Here is a 19,225-nt window from a genome sequence, read left to right as displayed (position 1 = left end):
CCCCCTCCGGGCACCCAACCACTCCAACCCAGAGGACTGCCCAAGCAACAGAAGCCTGGCATTCAATAAGTTTTGAAGTGCAGTGTGGCCTTGTCCTTCCCTTCTCCCCCACCCCTCCTGGGCTACCTTGGCAGTTATCCCCCTATTTGTGTGATGAATTAATAAAGAATGCATGAATTTGAAACAACGACTTTATTGCCTCTGCAAGCAGTGATCCAAGTGGGGAGGGGAGGACGATTGGCTAACAGGGAAGTAGAGTGAACCAAGGGGGCGGATTTTCATCAAGGAGAAACAAACAGAACTGTCACACCGTAGCCTGGTCAGCCATGAAACTGGTTTTCAAAGCTTCTCTGATGCACAGCACGCCCTGCTGTGCTATTCTAATCACCCTGGTGTCTGGCTGCGTAATCAGCTGCCAGGCGCTTTGCCTCAGCCTCCCACCCAGCCATAAACATCTCCCCCTTACTCTCACAGATATTGCGGAACACACAGCAGGCAGTGATAACAATGGGAATACTGGTTTCACTGAGATCTAACCGAGTCAGTAAACTGCGCTAGCGCGCTTTTAAACATTCAAATGCACATTCTACCACCATTCTGCACTTGCTCAGCCTATAGTTGAACAGCTTCTGACTACTGTCTAGGGTGCCTATGTACCGCTTCATGAGCCATGGCATTAAGGAGTAGGCTGGGTCCCCAAGGATAACTATAGGCATTTCAACATCCCCAACGGTTATTTTCTGCTCTGGGAATAAAGTCCCTTGCTGAAGCTGTTCATACAGACCAGAGTTCCCGAAGATGCGAGCGTCATGTACCTTTCCCGGCCATCCCACGCTGATGTTGGTGAAAGGTCCCTTGTGATCCACCAGTGCTTGCAGCACCACTGAAAAGTACTCTTTGCTGTTTATGTACTGGCTGCCTTTGTGCGCCAGTGCCAAGACAGGGATATGGGTTCCATCTATCGCCCCACTACAGTTAGGAAATCCCATTGCAGCAAAGCCATCCACTATGACCAGCACATTTCCCAGAGTCACTACCCTTGATAGCAGCAGCTCAGTGATTGCATTGGCTATTTGGATCACAGCAGCCCCCACAGTAGATTTGCCCACTCCAAATTTGTTCCTGACTGACCGGTAGCTGTCTGGCATTGCAAGCTTCCAGAGGGCTATCGCCACTCACTTCTCAACTGTGAGGGATGCTCTCATCTTGGTATTCTGGTGCTTCAGGGCAGGGGTAAGCAAGTCACAAAGTTCCATGTAAGTGTTCTTATTCATGCGAAAGTTTCATAGCCACTGGGAATCATCCCAGACCTGCAACACTATGTGGTCCCACCAATCTGTGCTTGTTTCCCAGGTCCAGAATCGACGTTCCATGGCATGAGCCTGCCACATTGCCACCAGGATGGTCAAATTGCCAGGGCCCGTACTTTGAGAGAAGTCTGTGTCCATGTCCTCATCACTCTCGTCACCGCGCTCCCGTCGCCTCCTCGCCTGCTTTTGCAGGTTCTGGTTCTGCATATACTACCTGATAATGCGCGAGGTGTTTACAATGCTCATAACTGCCGTGGTGGTCTGAGCAGGCTCAATGCTTGCCATGGTGTGGCGTCTGCAGGAGAGCACAGTTGCAGGGGAAGTGGTGGTTGGATGTCCAGTTTTGCAGACCTACGGCATCGTCTGCACGCTTGCCGAGGAATGGCGAGACAAGAGCAGCTGAGCAGAGTTGCAGCGGAACTGGTCATATAGAGGACCTGTGAGACCACCAGGAGAGCAGAGTGGCAGCAGAAATGGTCATTTGATGACGACGGTTTGCAGTCCTACTACACTGTCTGCTGAAAGCAGTATGGCGCCCGCATGGAAAAAAGGCGTGAAATGATTGTCTGCCATTGCTTTCACGGAGGGAGGGGGACTGATGACATATACCCAAAACCACCCGCGACATTGTTTTTGCCCCATCAGGCATTGGGAGCTCAACCTAGAATTCCAATGGGCGGCAGAGACTGCAGGAACTGTGGGATAGCTACCCACAGTGCAACGGTCCGAAAATTGAGGCTAACCTCGGTACTGTGGACACACTCCATCGACTTAATGCACTTAGTGGGGACACACAATCAACTGTATAAAATCGCTTTCTAAAAAATCGACTTCTATAAATTCAACCTAATTTTGTAGTGCAGACATACCCTAAGGGTGAAAGCTGGGTCATCACCAGTGAGTGGGAGCTGGGCAAGGCAGGGTACTTCTCTGTATGATCTCTCTTACAAATGTAGTTGTGATTCTGTCTAATGGTGTTTGTGGGGGGGATTGTACCTTATCAACCCCTTTGATTCAGGGGTGGGTGGGGGCAAGGTGTGACTGCACCTCTCTGCATCTACATTGGTTTTACTACCCTTCCGGTAGTCAGTACTGTGTGGCTTAATAGCCAAAGTCCATATAACTCCACTTGCCCTAGTGGGATAGCATGGCTAGCGGCCAGAGTCCGTAGAATATGCTCCTACAGCAGGGTGGCCCAAGGCCAGAGTTCCTCTAAATTCTCTTTCCCCTGTGGGATAGCGCGGCCTGGTGGTCGGAGTCACAGAATACGCTCCTAAGGCAGTGTGGCCCAATGGCCTGAGTCCATATATCCCTTTTAGGGTAAGAAAGGGGTCAGGGAACTATGTCGTCATTAGGGAAGGGGGGCTGTGACCCCCGGTGGGGGAGCCCAGGCCCACCCGTCCTCACCGGGCTCTGACCCAGGGCCCTGCCAGTGGCGGGGTGAACCGCCACGGGGTCAGCAGGGAATCCTACCGCAACACACTGACCTCGCTGTGGTGGAAGGTACCACTCCCTTACCTTCCCTGGGTCCCTCCCCACCAGTTCTCCAACAATAGCCGTCCCTGTGGCATCAGGGTCTCCAGGTTCCTTGGCACCCGACACTCCCTGGGGTTCCAATAGCTGTAAGCCTCTGTTCCCGGTTCCTGACTCCTCAGCTCTCCCCTGTAAGGGTGTAGCTGCTCCTGGGCTGGAACCTCCACTGGGCATCCTTCCTCCTTGGCCACCCACCCTGACTGAACAGCCCTGCAGGCTTTTATACTTGACCTCCAGTTGGAGCATGCCCAGCAGAGCCTAGCCTTCCTCTGCTAGGAGGGACGGGTTAACCCTCTCAGACCCAGTGCGGGGCCGGTCCACCCTGTCACACACCCTCCCCTTTAGAACGGTGGTTGGGGTTTCCCCCACCTTGTCCCCCTCCCCGCCCTTCCTCTTCTCCCACCCTGGAAAAAAAATCCGCGTTTCCGTGGGCCTTACCTGGCCTATGCAGCACTTGAAAGGAATAGGGCTGGAGGCACAAATACCACTGCATAATTTGATCATTTGTCTCTTTCATGCTGTTGATCCAGCGAAGGGGGGCATGATCAGTCACTAAGAAGAAGTGGTTTCCCAATAAGTAGTACCGCATTGTGTCGACTGCCCACTTAACCACGAGGGCCTCCCGTTCTATGGTGGAGTAGTGCGTTTCGCGTGGGAAGAGCTTCCGGATGAGGTACAAAACAGGGTGGTCTTCCCCCTCTATCTCTTGTGACAAGACAGCTCCTATGCCTACTCCGGATGCATCCGTCTGGAGAATGAAGGGCTTCATAAAGTCAGGTTGGGTCAACACAGACTCCTAGGTCAGTTGTTCTCGGAGTGGGTGAAAAGCGTCCTCACATTCCTTCATCCATTGGACCTTCTGGGGCTGTGTTTTCTTCATTAGGTCCATCAAGGGGGTGGCCAGTGTCGAGAAATTAGGGACAAACTGCCGATAATACCCCGCCAATCCTAAGAACTGCCATACCTGTTTTTTGGATTTAGGGATAGGGTAGTCCCTCAAAGCCCGTACCTTATCCACCATAGGGTGTAATTTCCCTTGCTCTACCGTATAGCCTAAATAAGTCACCTCCCACTGTCCTAAATGGCAATTAGCCGGATTTGCCGTGAGACCCGCAACGCCCAGGGCTTGTAGTATATTGGTTAGGTGCCGAATATGGTCTCCCCAGCTGGAGCTATAAATGACAATGCCATCAATGTATGCTGCAGCGTATAAACTGTGGGAGCTCAGTACCTGGTTTACAAGCCCTTGGAATGTAGCCGCAGCACCATGTAACCCGAAAGGCATTACTGTAAATTGAAAAAGGCCGAACGGCATGGGAAAGGCTGACTTCACTCGTGAGGTAGGTGTCAGGGGGATCTGCCAATACCCCTTGGTTAAATCCAGGGTGGAGATAAATTCTGCATGGCCTAGTCTCTCCAGTAACTCATCCACCCGTGGCATAGGGTAGGCATCAAAGCGAGACATGGCGTTCACATTGTGAAAGTTGATTCAAAACCTCACTGAGCCATTTGGCTTGGGGACCAACACTATGGGACTCCTCCACTCACTCTTCGATTCTTCCACTACCCCAAAGGTTAACATTTGACTCCAACTCCTTCCACATGGTCTCCCACATTTTCTTAGGGAGTAGGCGGTGGTTCTCTCTCACCTTTTGGCCGGGGATGGTGGCAATGTGGTGGCTGATCACCGTTGTTCTTCTTGGTTGAGCAGACAAGACTGTGGGGAAAGCTGCTACTATCTGCCACACCTGTTCTTGCTGGGTATGGTTGAGTTCTCAGCTAATGGCTACTGTGCTTGACTTCTCGTACTCACCGGTTAATGGCCCAGGTTCATGTTCTGCAGGGTAGGGGGCAATCATAAAACCCTCACGGTCCTTCCACACCTTCAGCAGGTTTATGTGGTATACTCGGGTGTCCCTTTGTCGCCTGGACCAGCTGAATCTCGTAATCAACAGGCCCTACCCACCGGACCACCTTGAATGGCCCCTGCCACTTGGCTAATAGTTTAGACTCAGAGGAGGGCAGTAACAGCAGAACGCGGTCCCCCAGCTCAAAGTTCCTCATCTTCGTCCCCCAATTATACTGGACCTCCTGGTTGCACTGTGCCTGTAACAGGTTCTCCAGGGCCAGGGTGCCTAGTTCCCAAAGCCAGTTCCTCAAATGGAGGATATACTGGACTGAACTTTTGACCCAGGTCTCTTGCTCCTCCCAGGTTTCTTTCAAGAGGTCTAAAATCCCCCGGGGTTGTCTCCCGTAGAGGAGCTCAAATAGGGAGAACCCTGTGGAAGCTTGAGGCACCTTGCCTATGGCGAAGAGGAATGCTGGTAGGAACTTGTCCCACTGACGGGGGTCATCCCCCATGAATTTCTGTAGCATCTCTTTCAGGGTTCCATTAAAGCATTCCACCAACCCGTCCGTCTGGGGACAGTAGATGGAGGTCTTGAGGGCACGGATGTTCAATAGTTGGCAGAGTTCTGCCATCAATTTGGAGGTTACATTAGTCCTCTGGTCGGTCAATATCTCTCGTGGCAACCCCATGAGGGAAAATATCTGCAATAGTTCATTGGCAATGATGGGGGCCATGGCTGTTCATAATGGTACGGACTCAGGATACCAGGTCGCGTAGTCTACTACGACCAAGATGTATCTATGGCCCGTGCTACTTCTCTCCAGGGACCCCACCAGGCCAAGGTCAATCTGCTTGAACGAAGTGCCAATCACAGGCAAGGGTACTAGGGGGGCCCTTGGTACCCCCTTCGGGACAGCCTTCTGGCACTCGGGGCAAGAGGCACAGTAATCCCGGACCTCCTGGTGTATGCCTGGCCAGAAAAACCATTGGGCTACTCTTTAGGAAGGTCTTTTTGTGCCCCAAATTCCCCATCCAGGGGACAGCGTAGGCCAGGCAGAGTAGTCCTCTTTGGAACCTCCGCAGGACCAGCAATAGGCGCACCTCAGCTCGTATCTCTGGCTCCTGGGTCACCCGATAAAGCAGGTCCTTGTGGATCTCAAAATGGGGGCCTTGGGGCCGATACTGCTGAGGATGGGCCTCTCCATCCCAGCTGGCCGCCTGGTCCCAGGCTCGACTAAGACTGGGGTCCCCTCTCTGTTCCTCCAGGAAATCTCCATCAATATCCAGCCCCCTCGTCTCTTCCACCGTTGAACGGTCGGTTAGGGCCTGACTCCCTTCTGTTACTTTGGGACCTCTCGACATCCCCTCCAAGGGGTCATGTGGCCCAGGTTGGCCTAACAAGCCCTGCCTCCCATAGCGGGTTCTGTACCTCTTCTTGGGCTGCCCGCTCCACCCCCATATAAGGTTGGTGAAACTCGGCCAGTCATGTCCCAACACCACAGGATACACTAATCGAGGAGCCACCCCCACTAAGCAACACACCTCCTGTTGGGCAGCCTCCAATGGTACCCAGACGGTGGGGTAAGACTTCATGTCCCCATATATACATTGTAACTGGATCAGTGCCCTGGTGGGATGGGAGTACTCTACCAGTCCCATGTGGATGATGGTCTGGCTGCATCCCGAGTCCACCAGTGCTAAGGTCAGGGTTCCTTCCACTCGCACCGGGATCACAATCTTCGGTGTCCCCTCCTTCCGGGCTTGTCGGTCCACCATCAGGACCTGTCCATAATTAAAGTCCATGTAGGGGCACTCTCTCCTGAAGTGCCCCATTTGTCCACAATGGTAGTATCTATCCCAATTCCCCTCCATGGGTAGGGTGCCTTGCGGTAGGCTTGATTCACCTGATGGTTCCTCTTGGCCACAGGACAGGCGCACCCCTGAGGGTTGTGGGAGACCTCATCTGTCAGGTGGGGAAACGGGAGCTTTTTCCACCGGTCTTATGCACCGCTCCTTCTGGGATTCAGTCTCTGCCTCCTGAAGTTCTCATCTTAAGACCCACTCGCTCCTCCGGCTCTGCAGCCATGTAGTCTTCGGCAAGGGACGTGGCCTCTGCGAGGATCTTCGGCCGGTGTCACTGCACCCACTCCTTCCCCCTGGTGGGCAGGATCCAGAGGACCTGCTCCAGCACCACAGCCTCAGCCACCTGGCAACTAGTACAGTGTTCAGGCTCTAGCCACCTCCAACAGAAGTCGAGGACCTTCTGGGCTACTGCCTGCGGTCTAGCTCCTGGCGGATATTTCTCTCGACGTAACCTCTGCCGGTACGTCTCCAAATTGATACCCATCTGGTCTAGGATGGCAGCGTTAACCTCCTCATATTGCAGTGCCTCCTGAGGGTCGAGACTACGGTAGATGGCCTGTGCTGGTCCCATTAAATACGGGGCTAGAATAGTGGCCCAATGCTCAGGGGGCCACTGAGTGGCCATCGCTACCCGTGCAAAAGTTACTAAGAAGGCCTCGTTGTTGTTCCCAGGCCCCATCTTTGTCAGCCGCACTGGTAGTCCCCCAAAGCCCTCCCCTGGCCCTCCTCCGTCTGAGGGGACAGGGGGACTGGCTGCCGTCTTCAACAAGGTCGCCACCTGTTGAAAGAGTCAATCTTGACTCACTTGCTGCTGAGCGGCCAACTCCCAAACCAGCTGTTGCTGGGACTCTTGTTGCTTTGCTGCCTGCAGTTGCTGCTGGGTAGCTAGTTGCTGTAACAGCTGCGTCTGCTGTTGCTGCTGTTGTATGGCCTGTTGCTTCTGGTTTTCCAGCAGCCATTTCAAGAGCTTGTCGGTCTCCATTCTGTACATGTGGGTCCTTCTAACAGGCCCGGGCAATTGCCTGCATTCTCCACCACTTGTGGGGGGTTTTGTACCTCATCAACCCCTTTGATCTGGGGGGGGTGACATGTGACCCCCACCTCTCTGCGTCTACGTTGGTTTTACTACCCTTCTGGTAGTCAGTACTGTGTGGCCTAATAGCCAAAGTCCCTATAACTCCACTTCCCCTGGTGGGATAGCACAGACTAGTGGCTGGAGTCCAAAGAGTGTGCTCCTAGAGCAGGGTGGCCCCATGGCCAGAGTTCCTCTAAATTCTCTTCCCCCTGTGGGATAGCACGGCCGGAGTCCATAGAGTCCATAGAGTCTGCTCCTAAGGCAGTGTGGCCAGAGTCCATATATCCCCTTTAGAGTAAGAAAGGGATCGGGAAACTATGTCATCGAAAGGGGGGGGGGGGCTCCGACCCAGGGCCCTGCCAGCGGCGGGATGATCTGCCACAGGGTCAGCAGGGAATCCTACCGCAACACGCTGACCTCGCTGTGGTGGGAGGTACCACTCCCTTACCTTCCCTGGGTCCCTCCCCACCAGATCTCCAACAATAGCCGTCCCTGTGGCGTCAGGGTCTCCAGGTTCCTCAGCACCCGACACTCCCTGGGGTTCCAATAGCTGTAAGCCTCCGTTCCCGACTCCGCAGCTCTCCCCTGTCAGGGTTGTAGCTGCTCCTGGGCTGGAGCCTCCACTGGGCATCCTTCCTCCTTGGCCGCCCACCCTGACTGAACAGCCCCGCAGGCTTTTATACTTGACTTCCGGTTGGAGCATGCCCAGCAGAGCCTCAGGGGCGTGGCTTCCTCTGCTAGGAGGGAAGGGTTAACCCTCTCAGTCCCGGTGTGGGGCCGGTTCGCCCCGTCACAGTGTTGCACCATGAACTAACTTCACATATTTTCCATGCAACAGCCCTCTGGGCTGTACCCGAATAGCTATTGCAATAGCTTCTCTATAGTTCCAGTGTGGTTCCTGGGATGTGCCCTGCGGGTTGCCTGACCATTCTGTGTGTTGGATTCTCATTTCTGAGAGATTCCCGCCTCTCCCAATGGAACAGAAAATAAATTATGGGAAAATGGGAAAGGAAATGTCCAGCCTTCTCAGTCTACTGGGGTGATGCACAGTGCCCCCCTTTTGATGAAACCCTGTTTTAAAGTAAACTTCTTAGGTTTTCTGATCTTTGCTTTAGCTAATGTTCATCCCAAGCGTCACTGAGGAGTTCTTCAAACCTGTACTTGCAAAAGTGCTAGAGAGATTGTAGAGATGACAGTTTGGAAAGGATTTTCCATAAATGTGTCCTTTTTATATTCAGCTCTTTTTGAGCCCCTGCCTAGTTACAGAATGGAACCTGGACATTTGGAGGCTGCCTAACTAGTCTCCCCTATCCCTGGTCTTACTGACTCAAGAGATATGGAGCGGGACAATGTATTCGAACTCACGTCCTAATCAAAATATTTGAGGTGGTGAAAAGCAGCACTAAGTACAGAGTCACTGTACAAGAGTTGTTCGAAGGTAACTAACCTGTGGGCATGTATTGGTTATTAATAAGCTGCAAAGCATCACCATTTGGAATGTCAGGGATTGGATATTTACATAGATAATGTTCAGAGTTATCCTAATTAATGACAACCAACATTCTGGAAAAGATACTAAACCTCATGCTTCAGGGCTTGAGCCAATCTCTAAGTATTAGAGATCCAGGTGAGAGCTATATGGGGGGCTGATTATCCCACCTCTGCCTCCCGTGGCATTCTTACACCTTCCGCTTAAACATCTGGGTCTGGCCACAGTCATGATATTGGACTAGATGGACCATGTGTCTGATCCAGTCTGGCAATTCCTGTTTTCCTATGGAAACAGAATAGGTGAAACTGGGGTCATCCTGCTCAAACCACAGACCAGTATCTGAGTTCTGGACTACTTGAATTAGACACTAGAAGAAGAGGGCACATTTGACAGGATCTAATTCCATCCACTAGACAGCAACGCCCCCGCCCCACACACAGAGTTGCTTAAGTTATTTTGATATTGTCTATAGAGCCATTACATTTCTGCATCATACAATTATCCACACACCTGCCTTCCAGAAGCTGGTATACAAGCACAAAGTTCTTTTTTATTTTATTTTATTTTTTACCAAAGTTTTCTCATATGAACCCAAATAAAATTGTTTCTTTCAGCCTTTGGGCAACAAACCACTTTTATTTATTTATTTATTTTATTATTGGCTTGATTGCAAAATTGATTGGGAAAACAATATTCTCAACCCCTTTTAGGCTTTGTTCATTTTAATGGTGATGGTTTTGAACTTTGTAATAAGGGTCCCACTTTAACCTACCTCCCAGCTGACTAATTTTCTGTCTGCAAAGCTTTTTTTTGTAAACATTTTCCAATGTGACTTATTAATTCCTTATAAAATGAAGGGAAAATCCCATGGGGGAAAATACTTCACATAACGAAACTCTAGGTTAAATTTTTCAGAGACACATGTCCAAGGTGGTGGCCTGTTATAATGTACTGCCCTTATAATAATTAATAATAAGCCTATATCTGCTGCCATCTAGTGGGCATTTCAGAAAATAGCTGCCTGTTTCTCCTGCTTAGAATATGCTGCCCTCTACTGGACATCTTGCAGCATCACTGACCTTTCCACATAAGTTTATCCTGTTCTGAAATCTATTGGTCAATATTCCTGACCCTGCCTCATTTCTTCCAGTCTGCTGCCCCTTGTGTTGATTATGCAGCATGAAAGTCTATTGCTCTGTTCTTATCCTCTTCTCTCTTCTAGAGTTAGCTCCAGTGGATACTGTTAGCTGCCTCTTTCCATCCTTGTGGCATCTTAGAGACTAACAAATTTATTTGAGCATAAGCTTTCATGAGCTACAGTTCACTTCATCGGATGCATTTAGTGGAAAATAAAGTGGGGAGATTTATATACATAGAGAACATGAAACAATGGGTGTTACCATACACACTGTGACGAGAGTGATCACGAGAGCAAGAGAGCGGGAGGGAAAAAACTTTTTGTAGTAATAATCAAGGTGGGCCATTTCCAGCAGTTGACAAGAACGTCTGAGGAACAGTGGAGGGAGGGGGGAATAAACATGAGGAAATACTTTTACTTTGTGTAATGACCCATCCACTCCCAGTCTTTATTCAAGCCTAAGTTAATTGTATCCAGTTTGCAAATTAATTCCAATTCAGCAGTCTCTTGTTGGAGTCTGTTTTTGAAGGCCTCGTATCGGGTGTGCATAAATAAACAAGTGTGGGGAAAAGTGCAGCCAGAACCTCAATAAGAGGTTCTGGAGGACCCGGAAAAGGGGCTGCAGCCTGGCGCACTGAAGGCACGCATGCACCAGGGTCTCCCTCATGCCACAAAAGGGACAGGCTTCAGGGACAGAAGTGAACCACGCCAAGTACACCCCCATGCTCACAGCTCCATGGAGGAGCCACCAGCTGATATCCCCAGCAGGCCGCGGGACTAAGATGGAATATAAACTGGCTTACCGGGGTTCCCCACCCTCCACTGCTGGTAAAAGATCCTGCCACTTGGTATCTGGGCGGGACACGAGGGTGGGGAAATGAAGCATATGCAACACGAGCATGTATACCTGGTCTCTTGGTGCGGTTTGAAAACAGACTGGCTGCAAGACACGCAGCCAGCTCAGGGTACGAGGAGAGGGAGGCCGGGAAGGCTCATGGGGCAGGGAGCCAATGGAAAGATCCAGAAGGCCTGGAGTGAGGGGTAGGCAGGGTGCACCCTCTCATAGGATCTGCTTAAGGAAAGCCTGAGCTGCAGGGGACAGGGCTGTCTCCACCTCCTGGAGAATGCGCTGCGGGGGGTTAAGGGTGGAGAGCCCCATGCGCCGACTGAGCACCAGGGGATCCACCCAACCCCCCAGGCTGTAGTCCAGGCGGTCTCCAGTCTTGGTGACTCCCACCAGGACCAACCTCCAGCTCACCAAGGGGGACTCCGTCACCTGCACACAAAGATGAGGATTGTGTAGCAGGAGCTCCGCGAGGAGATCTACCCCCTCAGTGTCCAGAAAGGACCTGGTTGCTGAAAGCAACCTCCAGGCCCGGAGGAGGTCCTGGTAGAAGTCCGCAGCTTGGAGAGGTCTTGTGGAAGACTCCTTGGATGGAGAAAAAAGATGCCAATCATATCGGAGCCCTCGCAGGCAGCGGAGGAAGGCATGCACCAACGTGCTCCACGCTGAGCCCCCTGCACTATAAAGGAGTCTGCAGGGCCTGGAGGGGGAAGACATGGACTTGCATGTGCATACACGTCAGGCCCTGTCCCCCCCCCATTGCCCCAGCCGCCAGAGATGGTAACAGAGACGGTGGCTGGGAGAGATGACATAGCGGCAGGTCGGGGGAGCCGCCACTACCTGGGCGTATGGGCAATGGTGAGGGATGCCGCGGCCAATGGTGGGGCCACGGCAGAGGGAGCAGTCCCCACCATGGAGGGCCTAGCCTTTTTGGCAGGGCCCTTGCTCTTCTTTTTCCCTGGCCTTTCCCACCAGCTGGGGGGCTTCCCCAGAATAGGAGGGGGCAAGGGACGTGGCAGCAGTGGAGTCTACCCCATTGCCCGCCACTGCCAGTGCCCCAGCGGGGGCGGTAGCAGATGGTTCAGCAGCGGCGGTTGAGGTGGGGGACAGAGGGTGCGACGGGGAGGGCAGGTGGAGAATGGGCAGCAGGGTCTGCCAGAGGGGTTCCACCCACCTTGTACCCCGCCATAATGAGCAGGGATGGAGGGGAAAGGGGAAACAGGTCAACCACTCCTCCCCACTAGGCTGTAGGCAGGGGAAGAGGGTGCAGGAAGGGGGGGGGGGGGGCAGGCTGGATAGGCGCGGCCTATGAAGGCAAGGGCTTGCGGGGGGGGGGGGTTTCAGTCATTGACATAGGATGGGATTCCAGCTCCTCAAGCTGCACTAGGGGAGGGGAGGAGTTATAATAGCATGAGGCGGGTGCAGTGAGACAGGGGTTCAAACTGAAATGGGAGGGGCACAAGCGCATTGGAGGGTGCATGGGCACACAGAGCAAAGGGCCAGTCATAGAATCATAGAATATCAGGGTTGGAAGGGACCTCAGGAGGTCATCTAATCCAACCCCCTGCTCAAAGCAGGACCAATCCCCAATTAAATCATCCCAGCCAGGGCTTGTCAAGCCTGACCTTAAAAACTTCTAAGGAAGGAGATTCTACCACCTCCCGAGGTAACGCATTCCAGTGTTTCACCACCCTCCTAGTGAAAAAGTTTTTCCTAATATCCAACCTAAACCTCCCCCACTGCAACTTGAGACCATTACTCCTTGTCCTGTCATCTTCTACCACTGAGAATAGTCTAGAACCATCCTCTTTGGAACCACCTCTCAGGTAGTTGAAAGCAGCTATCAAATCCCCCCTCATTCTTCTCTTCTGCAAACTAAACAATCCCAGTTCCCTCAGCCTCTCCTCATAAGTCATGTGTTCCAGCCCCCTAATCATTTTTGTTGCCCTTCCCTGGACTCTCTCCAATTTTTCCACATCCTTCTTGTAGTGTGGGGCCCAAAACTGGACACAGTACTCCAGATGAGTTCTCACCAATGTTGAATAGAGGGGAATGATCACGTCCCTCGATCTGCTGGCTATGCCCCTACTTATACATCCCAAAATGCCATTGACCTTCTTGGCAACAAGGGCCCACTGTTGACTCATATCCAGCTTCTCGACTACTGTCACCCCTAAGTCCTTTTCCGCAGAACTGCTGCCTAGCCATTCGGTCCCTAGTCTGTAGCGGTGCATTGGATTCTTCCATCCTAAGTGCAGGACCCTGCACTTATCCTTGTTGAACCTCATCTGATTTCTTTTGGCCCAATCCTCCAATTTGTCTAGGTCCCTCTGTATCCTAACCCTACCTGCCACCGTATCTACCACTCCTCCTAGTTTAGTATCATCCGCAAATTTGCTGAGAGTGCAATCCACACCATCCTCCAGATCATTTATGAAGATATTAAACAAAACCGGCCCCAGGACCGACCCTTGGGGCACTGCACTTGATACTGGCTGCCAACTAGACATGGAGCCATTGATCACTACCCATTGAGCCCGACAATCTAGCCAACTTTCTACCCACCTTATACTGCATTCATCCAGCCCATACTTCTTTAACTTGCTGACAAGAATACTGTGGGAGACCGTGTCAAAAGCTTGACAGGTCAGGGCAGGGGAACTGCAGTGTTGTGGAGGGAGGGAACAACCAGGCTGGAAGTAGGACAGGGAAACCAAGGGGTGAGCTCCAGAGGTTGGGGCTGGACAAACAAGCAAACAAAACTGCAGAGAGAAACGGGCAGGGCAGGCAAACAAACTAAAGTTGCTGAGGGGCTGGCGCAAAAGGGGGGAGCAAAGAACTGCAAGTGGAGAAGGGAAGATTGCTGCAGGGAAAGGGGGGTGTCAGTCCAAGGGGGGACATGTGTGCCCACGTGTGCTTGCAAGAGAGCCCTTGGTTGGGTTGGTTGCTGCTTCAGGCCCAAATGGTGGCAAAAGGGTGTGGCAAGCCAAGCAAGCAGCCAAGTCCCAAAGGCAGGAGCTGAGGCAGATGGTAAGCTGCCAATGCGGGTGGTGGAGGGGGCAGCGGTGGTGGTGGTGGGGACGGGGGGTGGACACAGATGGACCCGGGGGCAGGCTCCACGCCACACCCCCTGTGTCCCCACAAACACAGTCAAGACCCCCACCACAAGAGCACTGGTGGGCAGCAAGGCCAGGATCCTCAGGCCAGGATGGAGATGGACCAGGGCAGAAAAGGAAAGGATCCTGCTGGATCAAACATGAAGAGAGGACAGAACCCTAAGATGCAAGAGGAATTTTCCATAAACAAGTCCAATAGGGCAAGGTTCAGGCAGTGAGGCAGACCACAAAAAACAAAACAAGACAAAGATGCTCAGGGTCTTAGAGCAAGGCAAGAACCCTGACCTGGCAGAAAAGTGAGAGCACAAGATGGGGAGTTGAGCCCAAAGTGTAACCCAAGCCAGCCCCAGACAGGAGGCCTGGCTGCCACTGAAAACTAGCAGCCCAGACAGTAACACCAGCAAAATGTAGGTAGGGAATTCATGGCACAGAGTCCAGAAAGATGGTTTGAGCCAGTTAACTGGGTCCCACCAGTGATTTAGTGAGGAAAACGCCTGCACCAATCAGCAAGGAATTGCCACCATAAATTATCTCTAGCCAGCGGATGGGAGCTGAGCAGGGTGCTTGTTAGACCCAAGTGCGTCTCTTCATCTCGATCAACGCTGCGTTTCTTAACTGGACACACATTTCATCCCCTGCTGGTCACTATTGTGATAGCCTCTTGCTACAGGAGAAGTACAAATGTCATTTGCTGGAACTCATTCTACACAAAGCGTTTGACCACATCTGCATGTTGAGATTCTCATTCCCAAAATGCTCCTAGCTCTCCCAGATGTAGAGGAGATAGTCTAAAGGATCCTCAGGCTTGAGTCCCCTTGATCATTCATGGTCTCCTGTTATGAGGATAGCCTACACTCTTAAATGGACTTGTTAACAATCTTTTTGACTGGGCCTCTCTTCTTCTACAGTGTCACTCAGGTTTTCTCAAAGCTGGGCCTGAAAAAAATGTTTTGGGCAGGAAATTAGAGAAGAGACTTTTATAACTGGGGCCTTTATTGTCCAGCTGGGTTTGAAGTGTCTTCGCATGGTTGGAAAATGAAATATGGACATTAAACTTTGGTGCCTTAGATGTTTCTGAGATCTTTGATTTCCCTCTCAATATTTCCTCCACACACACACTTTCAGCTCCTCCTCCCTACCTTTACCTGCACAGAGCATCTTCCAGTGAAGCAGAACACTCAGAAAAAACTTTGTGCGTGACCAAGTATTCATGATTGGAAGGAGGATAAGGCAGCTGTGAAGAAGTTTGTACTGAGTCCCACCTCTCAATCCTAAATATCCTGGCACTGCATAGATGACGGTCTAATATTGGAACTAATCCTTGACCACAATAAATTTGGCTGAGAGTTTCAAAGGAGCCCAAGGGAGTTAGGCACTCATATCCAACTGGTATTTGGGTGTGTAATTACCTTAGGCTTCTTTGGAAATCCCAGACTTCCTGTTTGCCATTCAAGGTTATCCATGCTGGCTATCACTTGAACTCAAGAGAACTTGCTCTACGAGGTGTAGAAAAGAGCAAACTTGAGGCTATCTAAAATCATACAGAAGAGGAAAGTGGTTTGTGCAGAGGCACAATTTACACACGTACAGATGTGTGTACACACATCAATTAATGTAAATATTGTGGTATAGTCTATGTTTTGTTAGTCTCTAAGGTGCCACAAGTACTCCTTTTCTTTTTGCGAATACAGACTAATACGGCTGCTACTGTGAAACCTGTCATATGTAACCACTGTATTTGTTCATCACAGTATATTGTCCATATTCCCCGAAGTTGGCATTTCTATCAGTAAGTTTTCTTTCAGATGACAGCTGTTCTATTTTGACCTGAATTAAACTGGTGTTTTGGGGCATGAATAAGACCATCCACTTATTTCTGATTACAGATCCCTGTGGGAGATTGTTGTTTCTTAACCAATTCCAAATTTTTAAATAAGTACAATTTGGTTCCAAAACATTTTAATAAGGTCTCACTTCAACCCATCACCATTATGGATAATTTTGTGTCTCCCGGTGTGTCTTGACTTGTTTTTCCCCAAATGTAATTGCATTTAGAGAAATTGCCTAATGAGTCTCTGCGGGGGAAATGTTTCATCATGATGAAGCACTAGTTTATCTTTCTGAGCGATGACTGTCCCGTATGATGGTACACTACAATCCACTGCCTTTTGCTAATATTCATCCTCTGCTGCCTTGTAATGTTTATTTCATGGAATAGCTGTCCATTACTCATTCCTGACAGTACTGCCATCTACTGGACACCTCAAAGAATAAATCTCTTTTCCGTTAGGAATCCCGGCCAATATAGGCTGTAGCTGACCCTTTTCCACCCCCCACCCCCCGCCCCACACACACTTTTTGCCACCTAGTGGTCTTTGTGAAGTATAACATCCCTTTCCTTGTGCTTGCCAATAAAACATTACAGGCCATATTTTACTCTGATGTAAACTGCTGTAGCTCTGATGGAGACAGTGGGCCAGATTCCCTGCTGGTGTAACTCGGTGTTACCCTATTGAAATAAACAGAACTATTCAAGTTTGCCAGAGCTGAGAATCTTGCTCTATAGCGGACCCTTTCTTATCCTGCATTTTCTGCAGCCATCTAGAGAGGTCTTTCGAAAATATATCAGCCGTTTCCCACCCCAGAGATTCTGCTGACATCTGGCCTCCATTATGCATATCACTCATCCAGTACAGTATCCGTGCTAAGTTCTCATCAGTAATCCTATGCAGCAGCAGTTAGACATTATAGCTGTCTCCTTCCTTCCTTCCTTCCTTCCTTCCTTCCTTCCTTCCTTCCCAGGCTAAGGAAACATTTGCTTCCTGGGTCTGCCACTTTTTGCTGTGTGGCCAGTGGAAAGTCACCTTGCTTTGCTGTGCATCTGTTTCCATTTCCACCTTTGGTCTGATTTATGTATTTAGAATGTAAGGCCATCAAGTCAAGGATCGTCTCATACAGAGCTGAAGCCATGCAAGCACAATAAGGCTGTGATCTTGGATAGGACATGAAAGCACAGCTGTCATACAGAAACCCTACTCCTACTAATTATCCCTTTTGGCCTATTCATCTCTCAAACTGATAGGAAAGAAGTGGAAGGGGATATGTCTGGTGTTTGCCATCCTGAAGCTAGTGGGCCTGGGATCACAAACAGCGCCCCCAAATAGTGAAACCCTCATTTTTCATTTCACAGCTATGGTGACAATTTGAGGTCCAAGAGATTTGAGTCTCTGCACAAGTATGTATCTATTTGAAGTCTCCATGATGGGAATATTTTTCTTGTGTGCCCCTAAACCTGTACATCACCTGGCCACCGCTGACAACCACTGAAGTTGTGACTGTCTCTGAAAATGTGTTTTTAATGGCACAAAGCAAAATTTATAGGCAGAAACTCCTTGGAAATTCAGTCCTTTGTGTAAACTAGTTTTATTTTTGCATTAATTTGCTCTAAAGGTGTTGCACTCTGACACAGAGAAACATTAACATACAACAGGTGTAATGCACTGGGATTGTGTTCTTCAACTCCAGCTACACACACATTATACCCTGCTGAGGTGGGATTGTTGGGGACCCCAGAGGGCAGTGGGTCCAACACTCCATGGAGATGAATGATGCAGCTCCCCCCTCCGAGAGCTATAGTCTCAGGCTCTCTGCACACACAGGCAGATGTTGCACTTGGGGGACCTTTTCAAGCTTTTCTTCATAAACAAGAAACCTAGAAGCTTGATTTTAAATGGAAGCTGAGATTCTGCTGTAACCACATGAATCCAGGCCCTTTTGTGTTTGTGTCTAAATTCAAATTTAGGTTAATCCCCCAGCAGGAAAGTAGCTTTCAGCTTGTGGCCTGAGGAAAGAGGAGGAAAGGATGAGTGAGCCTTTCCCCTGCCTTCCCAGAGAGCCAAGGGAGCCGGTGGGTGGATAATCTTCACATTTAGGCCTGAAATCTCAGACCAGGATGGACAGGCAGAGCAAAGGAAAAGAGATGGCAAGCAGTCAGATAGGTCCAGCAAACTGAGAGTGAGATGCAAAGGGAGGGCAAAAATTAAGGGCTATATTTCCAAAATAGCTCAACATGGGGGGTGATGAACGCTGTGAAAAATCTGACAGTAAGTGCCACCCAGAAGTTGCTGGCTGATGGGCATTTTTGAAAATCTGGCTCTTTTCATTGCCTAATTGGGAGCTGAGCTTTTTGAAAATTTCTGTCCCCAATTGTGGGTGCCAAGCTATTGGAAATCTGGCCCTCAGGGTGGGATTTTCAAAAGCACTTAAGTGATTTAGGAGCATAACTCTCATTGCTAGCGTCACTGGGACTTGGTCTCCTCAACAGTTTAGTGGCTTTTGGAAAATCCCGCTCTATCTAACCAGCTCAGTGCTGAAACCTCCCAGCCGGGAGCTGTATCATGGAACACAATGGAGTACAGAGTGCTTTCTCTGTGTAGGTACCCTCATCACTGTGCCACCTGAGCATCTTGCAGATGTTAATGGAGTAGGCAGCTCACTGGGTCAGCAGCGGGTAAGGGGCTGGGAAGGGGCGGCTATACTGTATAATGGGCACTGGGGTAGCAGAGGGTGAGGGGTGGAGAAGGAGCGGCAATACAGATAAGGGTAGGGGCAGGGCCTAGCCAGAGAAGGGGCAGGCTCTGTGTCTGAGGCAGGGCAAGAAGCGTAGGGCAGGGGCAGGGCTGAGCTGCTGGCAGGGCCGTGTTTAAGGCAGGGAGCTGATGGGCTCAGGCCAGGTCCGAAGAGCTGAGGCAGCTCTATTGATGCAGTGGGAAGCGTTGAGGTTGGGTGGCCGGGGAGAGACCAATGGGGGAGAGCAGCGGGGAAGCGAGAGGCGGGGGGGCTCAGGGGATGGCAGGAAGCCCTGAGGCAGGGGGTAAGAGACAGGTCACACTGAGGTGGGAGGTGAGAGATGGGGGGACTCAAGCTGAGGCGGGTAGGGCTGAGGTGAGAGACATTCCGCTTGCAGTGCGGCCCGAGACTCCCCTGGCTCCCCCCGCATACCACT

General features: G+C 50.8%; 1 long non-coding RNA gene across 1 annotated transcript in view; it reads right to left on the bottom strand.

Moving 5' to 3' along the window:
* The window catches only part of LOC140898298 (uncharacterized), a 96,938-nt gene that overhangs the window by 997 nt on the left and 76,716 nt on the right, over positions 1–19,225 (bottom strand). The window lies entirely within an intron of this gene.

Source organism: Lepidochelys kempii, chromosome 14, assembly GCF_965140265.1.
Source record: "Lepidochelys kempii isolate rLepKem1 chromosome 14, rLepKem1.hap2, whole genome shotgun sequence".
In the NCBI taxonomy this organism is placed as follows: domain Eukaryota; kingdom Metazoa; phylum Chordata; order Testudines; family Cheloniidae; genus Lepidochelys; species Lepidochelys kempii.
The sequence above is the reverse complement of the archived record's forward strand: the minus strand, read 5'-3'. Positions and strand labels throughout refer to the sequence as shown.